At 38.7% G+C, this 6438-nt stretch overlaps 1 long non-coding RNA gene across 1 annotated transcript; it reads right to left on the bottom strand.

Moving 5' to 3' along the window:
- Nucleotides 1-567: 567 nt before the first annotated feature.
- On the bottom strand, nt 568-1767 carry LOC119407670. The gene is made up of 3 exons (XR_005186689.1): nt 1602-1767; nt 1314-1375; nt 568-1224 (listed from the first exon to the last, which is right to left on the bottom strand). It is a non-coding gene; the product is annotated as an uncharacterized LOC119407670 (long non-coding RNA).
- Between the last annotated feature and the right edge of the window lie 4671 nt (nt 1768-6438).

Below are 6438 nucleotides of genomic sequence, written 5' to 3'. Positions count from 1 at the left end.
GAGCTAGCTTTGGTAAGCAGGTCAGAGCGCCAAGGTCCCCACCTTCAGCCACCGCCCATAGCATCATGCACCCGACTTTTATGGCCCTTCCTGCAGGTGGTGGGTCCACAGGAAGGCAAACCCATGCTGCTCCTTTGGGCTGAGCCCGACCGGGCCCCATGGGCAGAGACCCGGTCACCAGGCCTGGCTCCAGGGTACCAGTAACCCACGTCCGGGCAAGGGACACTGAGTTCCTTGTTTTGTTTTGTCCATAAAAATCTTCTGAATCACTCTTTGTCTGGCCTGTCACCTAGGACCAATACACCTTGGGAAACCCTACCAGCATAGCTCCTAGGATCATTCAGGCGCACAAACTCCTCCACCACGATAAAGGAGGAGCGTGTCAAAGTCTAATACTGAAAAAGGTGTACCTCTTTAAATAGCGTCCATATGTTATACTGCAACTTGCATGTTATATGCCTAGTTTTATTTTTAATTCATTGTCTATTTGATCCACCTTAATGATCTAACTAAAAACTACACTGCTTAAATCATGAGCACACATACACATTTCGTGTTTCATAGGGCTTTTTTTATTTCATCATATATGGAACAGTTATACATATATGTAGTTAACAAAAGAAAATCTTATAGTACATCAGCAAGAAAATATACAGAGTGGCTTTAAAGATGGTAATTGATAAATTGCCCATTTAAAAAAATTTTCTTATTTCGACAATCATTAAAAAAAAAAATCTAATTTCCTGTCTTAAAAATTTTACCATTTTTATCAAAAATAATTTCAACAGCTTGTTGTTAAACAGCTATAATTGGCTAGGCATTCAGATATAAAGGTTTTTGTCAGATTTGATATCAACATTTTTGACAGAGCACCCCAAAAAGAAAAAAATTGTGGTTTTATATTTGAAAAATCACTTTGTTTGTGCAGTTACTTTCCTAGAGTTGTTTTTATTAAGCAAGAAACAGTTCTGTAATATATGCTATTGAGTGGAGAAGAGAAGCCTTTAACCCAAGTGATTTTTTTATTTATCCAGTCTATGCAAGTTAATTTGAATATTTGTGTTTATTACAAGGCGCCAGCGTTTCTGCACATTGGCCTGGAGTAGTTGCTTAGGTTGTTGCCTTTCTTGACAGCCACTCTTTTCATCCTCCCTCCTTTCTTCTATTGAACGTGCAAAGAATCTCCATTTAGCGTTGCTGTCAGCCCCTCTGGGATTTTAAGATCTAAGAGACAGACAAGTGAAAAACAGCTGACAGATCACAATTATAACAGTATGTCTCAGTCATCTAATAACTAATATCTTTATACTTACTTTCCTTTCTACATAGAGTTAAGTATCCTGCAGATCTCTTCGTCTGCGTGCACTCACTGGACCTGAGAAAAAAATTATGATCGGGTATTTTAGTTTTGCAATCCATTTCTTTATTATACAGTAGTTAGTTGTTTCACAGCCTTTCAGTAGGCAGAATATTGTTGCCTAAATACAAGCTATAAAAAAAAAAAAAAAAAACTGCATTAACAGCAAAAAAATAAATGATTTTATGGATAAAGAATTTTCATGTTTTGTTGGTAGGCTGAAGATCTTTGTGTTTTTTCTGACCTGTAATGTTTTGACTGGGGATGCTTTCTCCCACTGCGTTGTTAGCTGTCACTTCAGTAGTAAAAGGATCAAAGTTGCTCAACTGGCAGGAGAGTGCGGTGGTGTTGCAGAGGATTACACGGTTTCCTCCTGAAGTGTTGTAGACCATGTATCTTGAAGCCAAAACGGACGCATTCCAGGACAGCACAGCAGACTGATTGTTACCGGTGTATTTCACACTCAGTGGAGCGCAGGGCACTGCGAGAGAAACCATGACAATGATGTTACCAAAAGCGCTGGAGGAAAATCTATATAAACCATGTGAACTGTTGAATAAACTATTGTTTTGTAACAAAAAGCTTATAAAGGTTTTAGTGGGAAAACAATAAAGACTAAAGCATTAGACACAGAACGAGAAATAAATATATTTTTGCTATAGAAATATTTTAACGTTACCATAATAATAATTTCTGTGCACAAAATCTACCTGTGAGTCCTGAAAAGGTGCTGGATGGTTTGCTGACTCCACCAGAGTTTCGGGCAAATAATGTGATGTTAAAAGTTGTGCTACAAGGCATTGGTAGCTCAAAGTACGGCCTCAACAACCAGTAAGACGTGACGTCCATCACAGTTTGTGGGTTGGTTCCAATTTGGCCTTTTATTTTGGCCATGTACTCAATATCTGAACAGTTGACTTTGTCCCATGTTATCATGGCCCAGTGCATTTGTTTTATTCTTTGTATGCGGACGTTCCGTAACAATGGAGGGCATGGAGCTGAGAAGAAAGGAGAGTATTTTTCTGGTCATTTTGGAAGACTATTAAAAAATAAAGCTCCACATGGGCATAGTTTGAAACAGTATTTTGACTATGAAATCTAGTTACTCTCAAATACCAATTAAAATTTTAACTTTTAAACATCATATATTGTTTTGTTTTCTTCTAACCAGTAATTACCTGCTCCTGCCTGCAGAGGTGAACTGAATGTGCTGTTGCAGATGCCATCAAATGCTTTAACCGTGAAGTTGTACATGTTGCCACACTGCAGAGTTTTGAGTATGCAGGAAGAATTATTGCTGTCACAGTTGAACGCTTCTCCTTTCGCAGATTGTGCACGGCCAAAATACTGCACAGCACCCTTAGTGCTATTCCAAGACAAGGCGGCACAGTTGGTGAGGCAATTAATATCCACAGTGAGATCGGAGGGCACACAAGGCACTGAGAAGAAGGAAAGATGATGACATTTATTTCACTTACTAACATTTTAGTTCATTTGTATTAACTATACCTGTCAAGGAGAATGAAAATAAAAGATGTTCAGTTGGATTTGGGTAATATCCGTACTGGCATGAGTTAATTAAATTTCCATGTTTGACTTGCAGCTATATAACCCCTTTTTTTCCTCCATTAAAAAAGTCTAGTGTATATTAAGTCAACCCAGTCAGTGTCATTATAGAGTTCTGAATTGACGGACAATTTACTGATAAATGTTGTGTATCAGATGCTAGTTCAAACATACTGTTCACATTTAGTAAAATATGAACAATAAGTAAGGCTAGAATCATTACCAATTAGTTATCATGTGACCAATTCATCTATTTTTAGAAACAGTGCTTTTTCACATGATAAAATTTGCAGAAACGGATATCCATAATCCTTTAAAAATGTTTCTTTCAATAAGAAAATATAAGCAGTTCATTTAAAGATTACCTGTTTTAATGGTTGAGTTGCTGGGGTAGCTGGTACACTTGTTTCCGTTGGCTGTGATGCTTAGGCTGTATGTCTGGCTACAGTGAAGATCAGCCAGGGAGCAGTTGTTCATTGAGGTGCTGCAGGTTGTCCTGTGTCCGTCCTGCGCTGTTGCTGTCAGCTGATAGGATGTGGCCAAAGGTGATGTAGCCCATGACACTGCAGCACCGTTCTCTCCACATAATGACACCACCGCCACGTTGCTTGGCACACATGGAGCTAAAGAAATAATAAAATTACCTCAAATATCTAAAAAAAACAATGTGTTGAAGACTTCAGTGAGTGCTTGAATTAATCTATACTGCATATCCAAATTGAAAAAATACCCATGGTTATTTTTGTTGGAGGACTTCTGAGGCTGCTGCACTTGTCAGAAGAAGCTGATACTATGACACTATATTGCATGCCACAGCGGGCACCCTGGAGGGCGCATGAATTGGACGAGCTGTTACAGGAAATCAAGGTTTTATCATCAGCCTCAGCTGTGACCTGGTAGGCGGACGTGGATCCTGCTTTATTCCATTGAACCAGGATGATGTCACTGTTACATTCATTTGTTGCATTGACGGAGTCAAGAGAACAAGGGCCTAAAGATCAACAAACATATATCATTATATTGGTGGGGGGATCATAAAATGCCAACAGTATCATAACGTTGAATAAAATCAAGACAAATTATGCAGTCTTGTTTTCCAGTTGTTAAACAAAATGGCCCAGTAAGAAAAGATTTAGTAGCATGAGTACCTGTCGCAATATCAAAAGTTTTGCTGTGGTTACTGCTGCAGTGCTCATTGATAGCTGTGACATGGAAGGTGTAAAGTGTCCCACATTTCAAATCTGGGATTGCACAAGGTGAGGAAGAGGCAGTGCAATTGGAGCTGTGACCGTTGGCTGCCTGCGCCAACCCGAAGTAACTTGTTGCCCCTGCTGCAGGGTCCCAGATCACCAAGGCATTGTTTGATAGGCAGTCCAGCTGGCCATTAGCATGTTGAGGCACACAGGGAGCTGTTGCAGATAAAAGAGATGGAGAGTGTGATCAAATCTATCTAAGATGGGTTTGTGATGTAGTTTCATTTTTGATCAAAACAGCAGGAAAAAGGCTGGATGGATTGTGCACAAAAAAAATTACAGTCACTGTCACTCAATAGGCCAAAAGATAAAACTTCTGAAAAAATTACAGTCATTCTAAATGTCACCTATGTCATACTGCAGGAGTTTTTTTATGCAAACCAACAACTTTTTACATTTTCTTTATTTCTTGCAGCAGTTCTTTTGTTCTTGCCTACAGTGGAATAGTTGGGTTTCTCTCATACTTGTTGCAAAGTTTTTATCTTACTATTCAAGTGCCTTGAAATTATGCAGATTATGACTTAGTTCTTTATAAAAAAAAACAAAATTATTATTCCAAATGAACTGAGCTCATAAACAAGGGAGTATTGTTTCTATTTAGACTTGAACAAAATTAACTTGCCCTTCAAGAAAAACATGTAACTTCTGTACAGCGAATTTAGCTTTTGTTGACTGAAGTTTACCTGAACAAGTTTTCACCATAGCGCTTGGTTTGCTCTCGCATGCATCTCTGACAGACAGCACAGTGATGTTGTAGTGCTGGCCGCAGGGCAAATTGTTAAACGTGCATTTGCTGTTACTGGAGTTGCAATAGAGTCTCGCTCCAGTGTTGCTCACTGCTGCTACATGGAAATACTGCACATCAGGGTTGGGAGCCCAGGAGACAACCATGGCACCGTCAGCACATTGTGAATCAACAGCCACTTTCTGGGGCGGACAGGGAGCTGAGAGACAAAACAAAAGAGCCAAATTCAATTTACTTGCACCTTCTATAAGATCACACAGCAAAGTAACTTTGACCATGACATGCTCATAAATACCTGTTCGCACATAGGTCTTGTTGCTCTCTGTGCTATAACAGGACTCATCATGGCCAAACACGCTCACATTATACGTCTGTCCACATTGCAGGTTGCTCAGATCGCAGTACGCCATGGTGTTGTTACACTCAGTCCTGTAACTTCCATCTGATGTTACACCTACTGCAACATAAGAGAGAGCTCCACTGGGGGGCTCCCATGTCACTGCAGCAGAGTTAGAGTAGCAGCGTAGAGAAGCTTTGACACTGGTTGGCTTACAAGAAACTGGTAGGGAGAAAAAAAAAAAAAAACGTTTGTTGCTTAATATTGGACATACTGGCCATGAAAACAATGATAAAACAAATAACAGCTTATTTCTAAATCGTGTTTTAATATAGTTCCCCAAAAGGCAAATTGTTTAAGAATAACCTCGTCAATAAGCAGTTTCAATATACTCAGAATCAATCTAGGTTTCAATAAAACTAATAAAACCAGAGGAAAAATTTGGCCCATTTGTGTAAATATTTAACTGTGAATAAGGAAAAATTCATGCCAGAGGACATATTTTACTTGACCATGTTGTCATCAAGTTACCTATAATCAAGATAAACTGTTAAATTAATTTACTTCCTATGAGATTTCACAATATTTCCTTATAAAACACTAAAAACTTATATGGTGCCTTGTTGCTTAGTTTGTGTTGTGGTAGAATTTGTTGGTCTTTTTTTGAACTGGGTTATTACAATAGTTAGTGATAGATTTTTAGAAATTGATATCCTTAGTTAATTCATAGCTTAACCTGAAATAAATTTACCTATCTTGACCTACTGTAAATCAATATGTGGCTGTTTTTAGTCACAGTGGAATTAATCTCAGGATGTTCTTTGTAGTTCCTTATCATGTTTTAATTTATAGATTGTATTTTAAGAATTATATATAAACTAATACAATTGCTGCACACTGTAAACATATGAACCTTTATACCTGAAAGCTGTTGTAGAAGCCCATAGCAACAATGGCTCTATCACTGGCTGTCCCGTTTAAAAGGGAGTCTGAGAGAAAGAGGAAAATGTATATATTCTGAACTAAATGTTTTTATTTACCTGACTGCAGGGTGAGGTAAGCTTTGCTATTATCACAACGTCCGTCCTGAGCTGTGACTGTTACGTTGTAGAGCTGGCCACAATGCATGCTGGGTAGCTCGCAGCTGGTTTTTGTGCTGTAACAGTCAATTGTGTGACCA

Source organism: Nematolebias whitei, chromosome 3 (genome assembly GCF_014905685.2).
Source record: "Nematolebias whitei isolate Nwh7 chromosome 3, NemWhi1, whole genome shotgun sequence".
In the NCBI taxonomy this organism is placed as follows: domain Eukaryota; kingdom Metazoa; phylum Chordata; class Actinopteri; order Cyprinodontiformes; family Rivulidae; genus Nematolebias; species Nematolebias whitei.
The sequence above is the reverse complement of the archived record's forward strand: the minus strand, read 5'-3'. Positions and strand labels throughout refer to the sequence as shown.